This window comes from Engystomops pustulosus, chromosome 2 (assembly GCF_040894005.1).
Source record: "Engystomops pustulosus chromosome 2, aEngPut4.maternal, whole genome shotgun sequence".
In the NCBI taxonomy this organism is placed as follows: Eukaryota; Metazoa; Chordata; class Amphibia; order Anura; family Leptodactylidae; genus Engystomops; species Engystomops pustulosus.
The window spans coordinates 49,341,517-49,357,299 of record NC_092412.1 but is presented as its reverse complement, the minus strand read 5'-3'; the positions used below and the strand labels follow the sequence as shown (position 1 = coordinate 49,357,299).

Below are 15,783 nucleotides of genomic sequence, written 5' to 3'. Positions count from 1 at the left end.
TTTTTGTCCGCTCTCAGTGTTTACAAACGCAGAGGCCCCGCCCCTTCCACCCCTCCCTCTTGTCACTCATTGCTGTTGCCATGGGAGCGGCGCAGTGTCATTCGCTGAGCAGCCCAGTACGGAAGCGCCGGCTCTTCCTGACACAAGAGGTGGGAGCGCGGAGTGTGCGGCGGACACGGGAAGGTCTGTAGTCTTTATATATAGCTGTGATTGTGTCATGTGATGTGTGTACACCTCCGCCCGCCTGTACCTGCTCCGGTAATATCGGGGGCCGGCTTCAGGCCTCTCTGGGTGTTTGTATAAGACGTTATATAGAAGAGAACCGTTACTCTGTGAGACTTCTATAGAACTACAAGTCCCAGGTTACACTGCGGGGTGTGGCAGTGCATCCTGGGAGATGTAGTTACACACTAGCTGGACCCACGTCACTGCTGTAGTTGTAGAGTGGGTGTGGCCACAGCTGTTCTGTCAGTGGGGCCCTCACAGCTGGCGTGACTCACAGGCTGTGCCCGGCAATGGGTACTGAGAGGCTATGGAGGAGCCACTGGCTGTGCCCGGCACTGTGTACTGAGAGGCCATGGAGGTGTCACAGGCTGTGCCCGGCACTGTGTACTGAGAGGCCATGGAGGAGCCACAGGCTGTGCCCAGCACTGTGTACCGAGAGGCCATGGAGGAGCCACAGGCTGTGCCCGACACTGTGTACCGAGAGGCCCTGGAAGAGTCACAGGCTGTGCCCGGCACTGTGTACTGAGAGGCCATGGAGGAGCCACAGGCTGTGCCCGGCACTGTGTACCGAGAGGCCCTGGAAGTGTCACAGGCTGGCGCTGTGCTCGGTACTATTTACCTGCACTCTGTATGGAGAGGCCATAGCGCTGTACCCAGTACTAGTTACCTGCACTGTATACTGAGAGGCCATGGTGCTGTGCCCATTAACAGTTACCTGCACCATATACTGAGAGGTCATGGCACTGTGCCCAGTACTAGTTACCTGCACTGTATACAGAGGCCATGGAGCTGTGCCCAGTACCAGTTACCTGCACTGTATACTGGGAGGCCATGGCGCTGTGCCCAGTACTAGTTACCTACACTGTATACTGAGAGCCCATGGCGCTGTGCCCAGTACTAGTTACCTGCACTGTATACTGAGAGCCCATGGCGCTGTGCCCAGTACTAGTTACCTGCACTGTATACTGAGAGCCCATGGCGCTGTGCCCAGTACTAGTTACCTGCACTGTATACTGAGAGCCCATGGCGCTGTGCCCAGTACTAGTTACCTGCACTGTATACTGGGAGGCCATGGCGCTGTGCCCAGTACTAGTTACCTGCACTGTATACTGAGAGCCCATGGCGCTGTGCCCAGTACTAGTTACCTGCACTGTATACTGAGAGCCCATGGCGCTGTGCCCAGTACTAGTTACCTGCACTGTATACTGAGAGCCCATGGCGCTGTGCCCAGTACTAGTTACCTGCACTGTATACTGAGTGCCCAGTGCAGGGTCCTGATTTATGGTTGGACCACTCGGTCTAATGGAGGGAAGGGACATCGGCACTGTGGATCTGCTGCTTGTAAATGCAATATTTTGTCTATGTGCGATGAGCGGCATGTGATGGCTCTAGTGATAGGGTTACTAAGCTTTGGTCTTTCCTGTGCTCTGGGCACACAGCCAAGTGACACCATTGTGCTCTCAGTGCTGTGCCCGTGACACACAAGGCAATGTCTCTATGGGGCAGATGACACAATACGTCGGCCATACCCACCAGGATGTAGCTGTGTTCTTCATACTTGTCTCGTAATAGTACTACCTAATAGTTAGTGGGATCTGAATGGGACCTTCTAAATCCCTGACAGACCGGTATTCAGACAGTTACATTATTTATGCCCTGTACAAGGTTATTCTAAGAATTGTGACATCATCATTATTATTTAGGCGGTTTGAGTGATAGGTCTGGGCCCAAGCCTTCTAGGGAGCCTTATCCCTTGAAATCCTCATACATCTGTTCCTGCTCTCAATACACATGTACACAAGAGCCATTTCAGGACCTTTGAAGGTCTTCTAAAGGTCCTGAAACTGCAGATTGAAAGCAGGTAGAAGGGGCACATCCTCCATTCCCCAAGAGGCTTGATCCTAGTACTACATGTAGAAAGTGATTCTAGACCTGTAGGGGCTATAATATCCATACAGGGCCCATGGCAGTCTGACTCCGCCCCTGTGTAAGACTGGCATTAGATTGGCATCTCTATGATATACTGTACTATAGTGTCCAGGCTTCTGTATGACTGTGTAGGATGTAACCTGTAGTGTCCTTATGAATTATCTTACATGTACTGTACTCGCCACTATTGCTTTGGTTTTGTATCCACACCCATTGACTCATATCAGGGTTTGACGTGAGGTTTTGTGCAGCTGCCCGTGGACACAGAAGTCATTCCATATCTCATATTTAACATTCCTCCATGAACATCCATTCAGTACGACTTGTGCCCATGTGCACAGAGCTGGATGTGATGTAGGGTTGTAGTGATGGCACGCCTCCTACAGGACACTTTACTACACGTCTAGTTGTAGATAAAGTCTGCATAGACAGTGATCTTATTTTGTAGCAAGTCTGTTGCTTTCTTCATTGATGACTTCTTTATTCTACTTGACGTAAGAGCTGAGATCTGAATGCCAGTTACTGAGTCATACCTTTAAAGGGAACCTGTCATCAGGAGCTCTTTTTCTGGCTGCCCCATAGGGAATAGTGTGCACATTGCTAAAGTGTTTTTATAATAAAACTGTGTTTTTCCGACAAAAAGATAAGTTAGATTACTTTGGAATATGTATACTATTCTCTTTGGGAACGTGGGGGAGCCATTGCCCCTCTAAGACAGTCCCTGCTGTTAGGAATATGAATAACAGGTTTTTGTTTTTAAAGGAAATCTACCATCAAAATCCATTATGATAAACCAGGGACACTTGCGCATAGATCCAGGCACTGTCACTGTGGTAATCTTCTTATGTTTGTTAACCGTGGCCTCCTTCCTTCTAAAATCAACTTTGAAGATTATGCTAATGAGTCTGAGTCTACCCTAATATATTTGTGAACTGGCTTTACAGACTGTTACACTGTCTCTTCCTCCCCCTGCTCCATCAACACTTGTGCAGGGAGCAGGAAGTGAGACAGTGTAACAGTCTGTAAAGCCAGATCACAGAGGGGCTAGGGTAGCCCCTCAGCATCGTTAGCATATTTTTAAAAGTTGATTTTATTAGGGAGGAGGACATGGATATCAAATATAAGAAGGTTACCATAGTCACAGTGCCTTGATCTATGAGTAAGTGTCTCTGGTTTATCATCATGGATTTTTTGGTGCAGTCCTTTGTGCTATCCCACAGTATCACGACATTTATGGTGTACATTCGTTTTATCCTCTAGAATGGTCATAGTGCATCCACCACACATTCCTCTCCATGACCTGGCATTCCCAGACAGTGGCACATGTTTGGGTGGTAAAAACGAGCTGCCATTTTTATTATTTCATCTAAAGGGATTTTCAGAGTTGGGCTACATTCCCATCAGCAGCTCCTGTTGTGCCCTTCCATTATTCATAACATTAAAAATAGTGCAGCAAGTTCTATTTTCCACTATAGATATGGTATACACTTGTATAGCCACATGTAAGGAGATCTGCCTGTACCAAGTGGCGACCCTAACTTAAAATCTCAATGTGAACAGCGCCTATTAAGGTGTTTCAGAAGGTGAGTGGAAATCTCAGTCATGTTCTTGTCTTGGGGACAGGTTCCCTTTCCTTAGCATAAAGGACTCCATTATTTTTGCTTGTAAAACTCATTACCGGGACCAGACTTTACAATAATGTGACATTGTATTACCTGCCTTATTTCATGGCTGAGATGAAGGAGGCCAAACAAAGAGGCAGTGTGTCTGACTTTTATACATCAAAATGTGGAGAGAATATTAAATGTCCCACATGAAGATTAGAAAGTTATTAATAGAATGTTCTCAGGACAAGGAGTGATAATTGTCCTTTCCATGATGACAACCCCTCTGGCATATGGACATCTTAGAAGACCCCAGCTAAGAGCCAGCACAGATAGCCATTGTACTAGAAGGCCTGTTCTGGTAAGCTTAAGACTGCTTGTATTAAAGGGAACCTGTCACCAGGGACCTCATTTTCACTAAAGACAGATTGTAAAAGCCCATGACACCTGCAGTGCAAAAATGCCTCTCTGCCTGTGTGTTATAACTTACTCTTGCATCCTGACAAAATCCTGGGGTAGTCACAGGGGCTGGGCTTTGGTTTAGATGCATTTCAAAAAACAACACGTGACTTGTCTGAGCTGCAGGCTGCCTCCATCTTTGTGCTCCTGTACAGCTTGTCCCTCCCCCACTGATGCCAGGCTGAGCAGGCTGTGACCTATAAGAGCACAAAGGTGGGGGCTAAGCTCTGAGGAGTGAGTAACACAGACTGGTTTGGATGCATTTCCAAAAACAAATGTGACTTGTCTGTGTTACTCACTCCTCAGAGCTTAGCCCCCACCTTTGTGCTCTTATACAGCCCCACCTCCTGCTCCTTCTCATAGGTCACAGCCTGCTCAGCCTGGCATCAGTGGGGGAGGGACAAGCTGTACAGGAACACAAAGATGGAGGCAGCCTGCAGCTCAGACAAGTCACATGTTGTTTTTTGAAATGCATCTAAACCAAAGCCCAACCCCTGTGACTACCCCAGGTGGCAATTTACTTAACTTTAGCAAAAGGCTTCAATTATCAGCTGTAAGGGTTATCAAAGGTGTCTCTATTGAAGCTTTATTGATAATCCTGTTTCTTATAACAATCCAAAATTTAGAAAATCCAATTGTCACATGGATAAAAAAAAAAAAATTAGCCTGGAGTGACACACAAAATATACCAATTTCCAAATTAAATACATATTCAACTTAATCTCGGGAAATCTACACCAGTAGCTGATCCCGGCGGTGGTCTTTGCTAATCTTAACACGCAAAGATCTAATTTTTTAAGGTGATCCCAGCGTGTTAAGCTTAGCGAAGACCCACCAGCAGGATCGAGATAAAGAGAGCATAGGTGAGTATTTTCAGTGTAATCCGCCACTGGTAGATTACCTTTAAAGGGATTTGCCCATGGAAGAAAATTCTAAGACTTAAATCCCCTAGTGCTGTTTACACAATATAGATAAGTTTTAACCCCTTACTTTACTCAGGTTTATTGCTGTTTTAGCTCCTATCACTCAGTGATGATCAGTGTAAGATTACAGAGTGTGTGCCGGGGACTCTGTAAGCAGATACTTCATGATCCCTCTGTGCTGTTAGATGCTGTGTGCTGACAATGTGCTTTGATTATCAGGGTACAGGGTACAGATCTCTGTCAGCTCCATAGAGATTAATGGAGCAGAACGGTCATGCGCGGCCGTCTGCTTCATTACTCCGACGGAGGGACGAGGGGGTCCGACGGAAGTACGTGGGACCGCATCGGACCCCTTGTTTTCAGGATCTGGAGGGGTCTGAGACCCCCACTGATCAGCAAACCCCTTTAAGAACAAACCTACAGACCCTATCTTGTATGTAACCCGGGTACTACCTTTATTCTAGCCTTGTTGTGTCACTCTTCTATGTATCATATGGCCCTCTTTGCAGCTGTACCATCTTTTTCACATAAAGCTACTAACTCTCCAGTAGTACAGGACGTTACTGCTCGGTGGCTGCGTGGCTGTAGCTCAGTTCTGTGCAGCTCAGTTGTTTTGAAGCAGCCTGAGCTTACATGGATGCCCAGTTTTATGACAAACCTATTTTATTATGTAAAGCAGTACAGACATTTTATTGAGTAAATCTTTCATTTGTGAACTGTCCCTTAGGATACACTTTACTGGAGTCAAAGTAGTCAAAGAGAACTGTCATACACATGAGGTTAGGTGCACGTTTTTAGGAGGATTTCCCACCACTTTTTGAACTTTTTCTATTGTTTCTCTATTTCTTTTCTTATTTTCCATCAAGAAACTTTTATCATTGTAAGTAAGATGGAAGCTAAATATGTGCAAAATGTACTAATTAGGAATGGGGTTAAATGTTAATATTTAAAGGGGTTATCCGGGTTTAAATTTTTTTTATGTCCGGGCTGGGGAGGGCTAGTTAAACATAATAAACATGGACTTACCTCCTCCGGCGCCGCTGATGACCCGCGCCGCAGTCACTTCGATCCGTGCCCCTGTAAACAAACAGGGGCACGGAAGCAGCGCACAGGGAGCTTCCGGTCCGCGATGTGGACGGCTCCTCCTATGCGTCCCTATCTCTCAGCGTTGTAAGCGCTGGGAGATGGTGCGCATGGGAGCTTCCGGCCGGCCGGAAGCTCCCTGTGCGCCGGTGTAATGAAACTGGCGCACGGAGAAGACGGGCCGCGGCGCGGGACATCGGCAGCACCGGAGGAGGTAAGTAGATGTTTATTATGTTTAAATAGCCCTCCCCAGGGCGGCCATAAAAAAAATTTTAAACCCGGATAACCCCTTTAATCATCTGTACAGAAAATACATGGTTATAATAGATGAGGTTTAAATAGATGAATGTACTATATACATAATGTCGATGACTAATCTGCAGCTGTAGTTGTTAATATACATGAACATGTAGTTATTACTAGTCACTCAATTAAATGGTAGCAAAGTCCTAGATGAGTTTTTCTCTGTCTAACCTGCAAGAAAGTTTTAAAGGATTTATTGGGTCCCGTGAAAATTTTTATATCTATACTTAAAAAGAGCTGAGCTTATGGCTCATGCTCTGTAAAGGTCATTGATATGAAAATTGTCCAGGGTTCTGGAAAACCCCTTTAAATGGGTTTTGGTTATAATAGAAAGTTTCCAATTTTTAATCCCCTAGTGATGTTTACACAATGAAGATCATTTTTAACTCCCTTACTTTACAATTTTACATATCATTTTTGTGGCTCTTCGTTGTACTCTCTCCAGCTCCTGGGCAAGTAAAGAGTGAGCTTTTAAAGGGTTTTTTTTTTAAGACCATGTACTACTGTCCATGTAATGCATGGATACCAAGGGTTCAGATGAGTAGAAGGGCCTCCACAAGATTCGCCCTCCATTCTGATGCTGAGACCACCAGTGTATCAATAAGCCCGCTCAGTGATGTCAGGATAACCCTATACGGCAGTGGTGGCGAACCTATGGCACGGGTGCCAGAGGTGGCACTCGGAGCCCTTTCTGTGGGCGCCCGGGCCATCACCCCAGCGCACCAAACAGGACTCAAAGAATCTTCCTGCAGTTCCAAGCAACTTAAAAGATGCTGCTTTCAGTCGTATTTTGATACTTCCTTCGCTACTTGGGACTGTAGGAAGACGGAGAATGAGTAGACAGGGCCAAATTATCTCTGGAGGACCTCCTGCTGGCCACGATTTTCTCTGTGTACGGAGGGACACTGGAAAGGAGCTAAATGATGAAAATTTTCCTTCTTTCTACCGTGTTGCTGTCCTCAGGAGGCCAATATGACTGAAAGTTGTTGAACAGGGAGCAATAAGTTACTGCTTTAATATTTGATTGGCATCTCAAGATAAATAAGGGGGGTTTTGGGTTGCAGTTTGGGCACTCGGCCGCTAAAAGGATCGCCATCACTGCTATACGGCATATGGACAAATGTTATTGTCCTAAAATCTCTTAATATGTATTTGACATCAAATTTTCTGGTCTGGTCACGTTTTATACTCTCTTGTATGGCTTTATGCCTGAATGTGTGTGTTCCTGGAGGCCACCTCAGGCTGTGGTAATGCGGATTTGTTTCGGTCATCTCTGGCTAATAGACGTAGAATTCCCTTAAACTGAAATGACCTTCACTTGGGGGATATTGCAGCTCCTTGGCACCGGATTGCCTGTGCTGCACATTGCTTGCCTCATGCACTTGCTTGTTAATTGTTTCCGTCATTTCCTAAGTCACCTCCTAACACAATAAAAGAAACCACTGAAAATCCAGATTTTTTTTCCAGACAGAAAAGCTTCTTGTTTTGTTATTCTTCATCTTTGCATCCATACTTGCATCCTCTCCAGCAGGAGGAGGGGGACGTGTCACTAATAAAGGCTTCCCTTGGCCATGTTCCTCCCATTTATAGGATAGATGATAATTTCCTGCTCAGTGGGGGTCTGAACCCTGAGAAAAACGAGGGTCCCATATACTAGAAATGTCAATCATCACGACTGCCACTATATTTGACTTTAGAGAGTTGATACAGTCCCATGGAGATGAAGGGAGTGGCTGGGTGCATGCCTGGCTGCTCCACACACACATGGAGTTAGGTTATCTTAAAAACCCTTATTTTATCAGCATAACAGACTTCAAATTGGTTTGGCTATAACAATTAAAACGCCATCAATTTGTTAATCTGAGAGATGTAACACTGTGGGGGGGCTTATAAAAGATTACGCTACACTGTATAAGTGCACCATGACCTGGCACAGGTTATATAGTTAGAGAACCCGTCCTGCAAAATAACCCCCCTAAACTAAATATATTTTCATAAACTGCCATTAGAGAGCATTGCCTCTATCCCTTCATTGTCCCTCTACATGCCTGTAACCCTAAGCAATGAGGTCCTAAAGCTGTATGCAAATGACCTGTGAAATGTCCAATGAAGCATTAGCATATTCAAGCTGTCCACTCTATTCATGAGTGGGAGGCACACCCCCAGTGCTTGACTGACAGCCTGTATAATGATGTGAGGCTGTATAATGATGTGCTTCCTGGTGCTGGTGGCCACGCCCCCTGCAGCCTGTGTGTGCATGTGTGTGTGTATAGGAGAGATACAGCAGCTCCAGGCAGCCATGTCACAGCAGAACATGTCAGATTCATGTGTAGCTGATGTCTGTGTCTCTCACCTGTATATTAGGAGGATGCAGCATGTCAGCAGATGCAGCACAGATACCAGCAATGCCTTACTATACATTACACACAGACATGAGCAGGGGGAGGAGAGGGGAGGGGTAACAGGGGTGACATCACTGCCTCTGACCATGTGACCAGCCTCATTTATATGATAAAGAATAGATGATTTTATAATGAATAATGTATGAAATAACTAGATAAAGGCTGGGATGGGATCCTTGTGAGCTGCTCCAACAGGTAGTAGTGACAGGACAAGTGGCAGAGACCTGATGACAGGTGTCCTTTAATGTGGTGGGTAAGTGCGTCCTCATGCTGGCCTACTCCACTCCCTACCCACTTGAAATGGAGGTAGGGCAGGGAGGAAAGATGCAAATTTTTTTTGTCTAATAAAAACGGATGAAATAACTGAAGTGTATGAACTGCTCAAAGATGTGTTTAGAATAGTTTCTGCAATACTCCTTTTACGTAAAGAAGTCTTATCCTGGTGACAAATATTCTTCATGATGAAAAGCATTGTCCTGGTAATTGTACTTTATAAACGTTTCCTGCTTTATGATCTATTATGCAGTGTAATTATAGGAAATCTACCATCAAAATCATGATACACACGATAAACCAGGGGCACTTACTTATAGATCCAGGAAGTGGGGAAATTGAGCTAAATTTGCAGTTGCGCCATTTTTTTTAGAAGCTTAGCTTTTACAACTTTCACTGTACGGTCTAAGTGATACCTTCCTTTATTGTTTAAGTCTCTACCAAATGTATATACCGTATATATTCGAGTATAAGCTAAGTTTTTCAGCACAAAAAAATGTGATGAAAAACCTTTATACGGCTTATACTCGAGTCTATAAAACAAAACAACCCCCCCCCCCCCTTCACCCCAGGTCCTCTTCTGTCTTCAACTCCGGCTCCGCCTTCGGGTCCCCACGCAGTGCGTCACACACACCATGACATCAGCCGCTTGCCAACATCATTGTGTGCACCGCGATCGGCACACACTGTGATGTCAGTAAGTGGTTGATGTCATGGTATATACGACGGCACCGTGTGCGGACAGGCAGGCAGAGCCGGAGCTGAGGGTAGAAGAGGACCTGGGGGGGGGGGGTCGAAAAGGCGAGTAACTGTATATACTGGCGTATAAGACTACTTTTTAACCCCTTAAAATAATGGCTACAGTGGGGGGTCGTCTTATACGCCGGATATACGGGGGCCGCACTGTGTGAGGTGTTTTTTTACCCCGTCAGCGCGCAGAGAGCCGCTTCCTGGGACCGCTGCGCATGCGCGGCAGTCCGCCTCTCACAGTCATTAGAAGAGGCTTAGTACGCACTGACGGGGCGGCGCGCTGTATGCTAATGCAGCCGCCCTGTCACAGCGGTCGGCGTCACAGAGCTGGGGGTCACAGGCGGCACTTACAGAAGCATGTCGGATCTTCATTAATATCGCAGCTTACAGTTATGATCACCAGGCACTTGCTCTCTTGTTTGTTTTGCAAAGTTTTAAGCAGACTTTTTTTTATTTGGGAGAGGGGTAGTCTTATACAGTGAGTATATACCAAATTCTATATTTTTAGGGCAGAAGTTGGGGGTCGTCTTATACGACAAGTCGTCTTATACGCCGGCATATACGGTACATATATTTTTTTTTTGTTTTGTTTGTTTGTTAGGTTTTTTGTGATAAAATAAGGTACCTTGGCTTATATTCTGGTTTGCTTACATTGGAGTATATATGATAGCTTTTTTATGTTTTAAAACCTTGATTTTTTTTTTTCAATTTTTATTTACCTTTTAGCCATTATCTGTCATGCATAACTTTTTGTTTGAGTTTTTTTTTTTTTTTTTTTAAGCTTCCTAAGGTTTGAACTATATTGCACTCCCCAGGGTACATACAAGATATGTTCTATAAGTATGTAACGCGGAAGAGGTATATTTTGTCAATTTTACTCTAGCCCAAATTTTTTTTTCTCACTAACTGGATTTTGGGTTGTCAAGGGTATTAGGATTAACAATGAAGCTTCATTGCAGACATCTTGCAGACGACCATTGCTTAAAGTGCAACAAATACCATCATTTACAGAGCTTCACCAAGGGACTAAGTGGCCAAAAAGGTCTATCTGTAACTAGAAGCCGTCTGTGACTTCCTGGGTGACTTCCTGCATTGGCAACATAATACATCCGTGTTACTCCTTGCTTCTGTGACACTCTAATACCCGTTGTTCTATTACAACCATTGTAAACCAGCATCTGGCATTGGTTTTATGTGGTGTTTGAATTGTGTTTTGAAATGCAATTCAAACACATTGGGACTCATTCACTAAGGGTCCAAATCGCGCATTTTCGTGGGGATTTCCGACGATTTCTGATTTGCGGCAAATTGCCCCGGAATTGCAATCGGATTTTGGCGCATCGGCTTTTACTCGACAGAAATCGGGGGGCGTGGCCTTCGGACAACCCGATAGATTCGGAAAAACCGCTGAATTAAAAAAGAATTTGTTGCAAGATCAGCACTTACATGCACCACAAAGAAGAAGGTAACCTCCGGCGGACCTCGGCGCAGCAGCGACACCTGCTGGATATCGGGCGCACGTACCTTAGTGAATCCTGGCAGACCTGAATCCCGAATAAACAGATTGCTGCCCCTAAATGGGGGGCAGCCCATGAGCCTTCCCTTCACAATCCTTTTATCATTCATGGATTAAATTGCGCTATATTTGCTATTCAGCATTAGGACTCATTCAGACGGTCACATCTGTTGCATGTCCACAAAAATTGTGGACAGGTAAACTAATCGTGTGCAGTCTGGATTGTATCTGCTTCTATTTTTTTTTTCACATCCGAATATGATCCGCCTTATTCATGTCCGCAAGAAATAAACTGATAGATGTCTAATCTATTTTTGCCCTGCCCAGTTAGTTGCCTAGCAACATTTGTGTTAAATTAAGCCGTATATGGATGTTACCTGTGTGCGGTCCAATTTTTTTTACTTGCAGATCCATTGACCTTTATAGAGGTTTGTGGTCCGAATGTGGGAAAAAGAAATTGTTCATGCTGCACATCTGTGAAAAAACAGACATGTGAACTGACCCATAGAAATCTATGGGTCAGTATGATCAGCGCAAAAAAAAAAAAAAAAAATTCACTTGGGGCATCTTGCATTGACCTATGGTAGACACTTGATGTTGTGCTTTTACCAACCCTCCACGAACGTCTGTTCTTATTGCAGCAGTTCAAAAATGTCAAAAAGAAGATGCAATTCATAAGCGGTCTTTGGTGCAGGACCTTAGTAACTGTGGGGCAGTGCAATCTATTAGAATCCTCTTCACATGTAGAAAGCTTCTGGAGATGGAAGAACATTCCTAGAAAAGCAATGTGTGAAGAATCATTTGTGGAATGTGTCGGTGAAAGGTCGGCTGCTTTGATATGTTATTTATTGGTTAAACAACTTAAAGGAGTGCACACCCGGCTCACCATGTGCTTCTACTATAGTACTGTAGCTGCTGAGCCCCTTTCACACATTATTGGGCTTTCAGGACCACACAGAATATTTCATTTTAACTTGGCATATGAAACGTTGTCAGCGGTGCCAAGTTTCTGGGACATTTTGTACTACTATTCCTGTACTGGAGTAAGTTACATTACTAAGATAGATATTTCAGTTATTTCCCCAGCAGAATATCAATTCAGGATTGTATTGTCCTATAACTCAATGTTATATCGCTCTTATATTCCTTCTCCAAATTTATGAATGAATGAACTACTGGGCATCACAATTCCCCTTGTCAAAGAGGTGTGACCCTACGACGTCTGATACCTCTGCACCAATGGGACGATGTCAGACTGAACAGCGACATAACCCCAACTGCTGGAATAAAAACAGGACCAACACAATATAGACTTCTTTTTTTAATTCCAAATGTAATTTATTACTCAAAACATAAAGTATAAAAGTATAGAAACAGTATAAAAACAACCACATTAAACTCTATCCATCCCAATTCCATAATTTATCCCCCAAAATTCTCTAAATCTCATATCAAACTAGAACTAGGCAGCTCCTATACAGGCAGTCCCCGGGTTATGTACAAGATAGGTTCTGTAGGTTTGTTCTTAAGTTGAATTTGTATGCAAGTCGGAACTGTATACTTTATAATTGTAGCTCCAGGCAAAATTTTTTGGGTCTCTATGACAATTGGATTTTAAAAATGTTGGGTTGTCATAAGAACCAGGATTAACAATTAATTGCAGACACCTGTGATAACTGTTACAGCTGTTTATTGTAGCCTAAGGCTAAAGTACAGTTAATTACCAAAATCCCTTTGTAACTAGGGGTCGTCTGTAAGTCGGGTGTCCTTAAGTAGGGGACCGCCTGTATATTCCTTCCCTTAGTACCACAACATCTAGAAGCACACCTCTATATAGAAACACACATAGAACTAAAGAAGGGGGGCAGCCCCCTCCAACTTAAACAGTCTCAATTATCTCTTCTATATAATTATTATATAGTATATTAATGCTCAAGCAAGAGGTTGAGAAGTCACTCGCGCCGCCAGATACCAGTCCACCTCTCCCCTTAGAGTTGGCTATTACATCAGCACACCTCAAATAGAGCTCTTAGATCAGTGGTGGCGAACCTATGGCACGGGTGCCAGGGGTGGCACTCAGTGTCCTCTCTTTGGGCACTTAGGCTGTGACCCCCAGCAAAGAATTTGCCAAACAGAATCAAGGAAGTCCAGGATGTGCTGCGGTGGCTCATCCTCAGCTGCCTAAGAATACAAGAGGAGGAAGGAGGTGTTGACTATCACTGTAGCTTTTTTTCCAAGCCGCTGTGATTCTTCTTCTCAAGCTACTGTATTGGTATCCTCGGGATGCTAATACGATTGAAAACTGTGATTGAGCTGGGAGCAATAAGTTGCATGTTAGCGCTTTGTGATAAATGAGTGGGTTTTAGTGGTAGTTTGGGCACTTGGTTCGCCATCACTGTCTTAGGTGCTCCAGAATTGTTCTTCCATTGAGAAGACAAGTGGAGCTGGTACAGGCCTGCCAGGATAGGTCATGGCATTCATCAAAAATGTCATCTATAAAACTGTAAACCTGTCAATATTTTATTCCTCCTCTGCATTGCCTAGGAAAGATCAAACTGGACAATACACCTTTCCTCTACACATGTATGTTCAGCCAGGTGTGCATGTATTCAATGTGGAGAGAGGGGATTGAGCTGCTGCTGTGCACCTCTGGGAGAAGCTTGCCCCCCCTTCACAAAAGGATTGGGATTGGGATCCTGCAGGTGTAGCTGCAGGGATAGCAGCCATAGCAGCGGCTATGGGGCCCACAGTGTGCACCATTATATACTTATGGAAATTGTACAGCAAAATATGTATATGTGTGTGTGTATACATGTGTATACATGTGTATAAATATATGGGTGTATAAATGGATGTCTGAGTATACAAATTTGTATATTTTCTGAGGGAGTAGTGGGCCCCATTCGGAATTCTGCTATGGGGCCCTGCCTCTCCTAGTTACACCCCCTGATGGGATGTCAGATTTCTTTTGACCATTCAAAGGATAGGGATCACAGGGTTTCACAGCTGAGTCTGTATATTATTGTCTTGCACTCAGTTGGTTTCTATAGGACCTTTGGAAAGGCTACGGGTGACTAATGCCAGCAGTCCACTTCTGTATAGGGCAGGTTAGGGGGATTTACAGCACGGTACCCCATTCTTCCTGATCCAACGGTTCTCAGTGGCCAGACCCCCACAATCAGACATTATTTATGCTACCTGCACCGTTCAGGTCTGTACAGGGTCCTATCACTAGGGCAATAAGGTTCTGCCAGTTTTTAACATCTCCGGAAGATCATTAACCTTTTTTTCTTACCTACTTATGTTTTCAGTACTGCTGAGACGTCTTTATTCCTTTCCAGTAAAGCCACTGCTGTATACATATACTACATCCCCCTCCACTTATATGTATTAGTAAATTGCATCTCTGACCCATTTCTCCTTCCCTGGCAAGTCTCAGGAGAAGCCCAATGAATAGCCCGGTGTACTGTACAGAACACTTATTACATTATACCATGGAAACACTGAATCACATTACATGAATTTTCTGATAGACTGCTATCATTGTAGAAGGTCTGCTCCTCCAGAGTCCACAGGCTACGGCTAATAAGACTTACTGAGCTGGAGAGACAAAGATGAGGGAATGCTGAAGAACATAGCTGTTTAACCTCTTCGCAGCCACACATCGTACATGCACATCGCCTAGAGGTTAAAGGGGTATTCCAGGAATATAGTCTTCTCATATGGGAAAGTGACACCATAAGGGCCCCCTAACCTTCTTGGGCCCAGGTGCGATCGCAACCTCTGCACCACCTAAAGTTATGCCCCTGACTACAAGTCTCATGATCCTCAGATTTTCTATATTTTAATGACCCAATTGAATATGAATTATGCTTATTCCTGGAATACCCCTTTAAGCCTGTATGGAGAAGGTTCACCATCCGAGTCCTATCCTGCTGTTTAATAAAGGGGGTGCATTGTATGAACCGCACAAGGAATATCTGTAAAGACGCAGAACAAAATCCGTCATATGGCTCTGTAAATGGAAGAATAAAAACATTTTTTTGAATTCAGGAAGTAAAAAGGAGAAATGCAAAAACAGAAATGGACCTGGGCCCTTTGTAGGTTAAATATATATACACTGTATATGTGATATATTTACATACAGCTGAGTGTAAGTGTCTGTGTGTATGTATGTCCGCTCGAGGAATCTTGCACAGCCGCCCCCTGTCACTTGGGGAGGTTCATAGACTATATTCAATGGAAATTTTCAACTTGCACTATCCAATTATTTGCCAAAAAATACACTTTGAGAGAGATATCGGCTGTGTGTGACT

At 44.3% G+C, this 15,783-nt stretch overlaps 1 protein-coding gene across 1 annotated transcript in view; it reads left to right on the top strand.

Annotated features, from left to right (window-relative positions):
- The first annotated feature begins 39 nt into the window (after positions 1 to 39).
- CAB39L (calcium binding protein 39 like) overlaps positions 40 to 15,783 on the top strand; it is a 54,844-nt gene continuing 39,100 nt past the window's right edge. The window contains exon 1 of the mRNA XM_072134552.1: positions 40 to 183. The gene's annotated coding sequence lies outside the window, so the exon portion shown is untranslated. The remainder of the gene's footprint in view (positions 184 to 15,783) is intronic.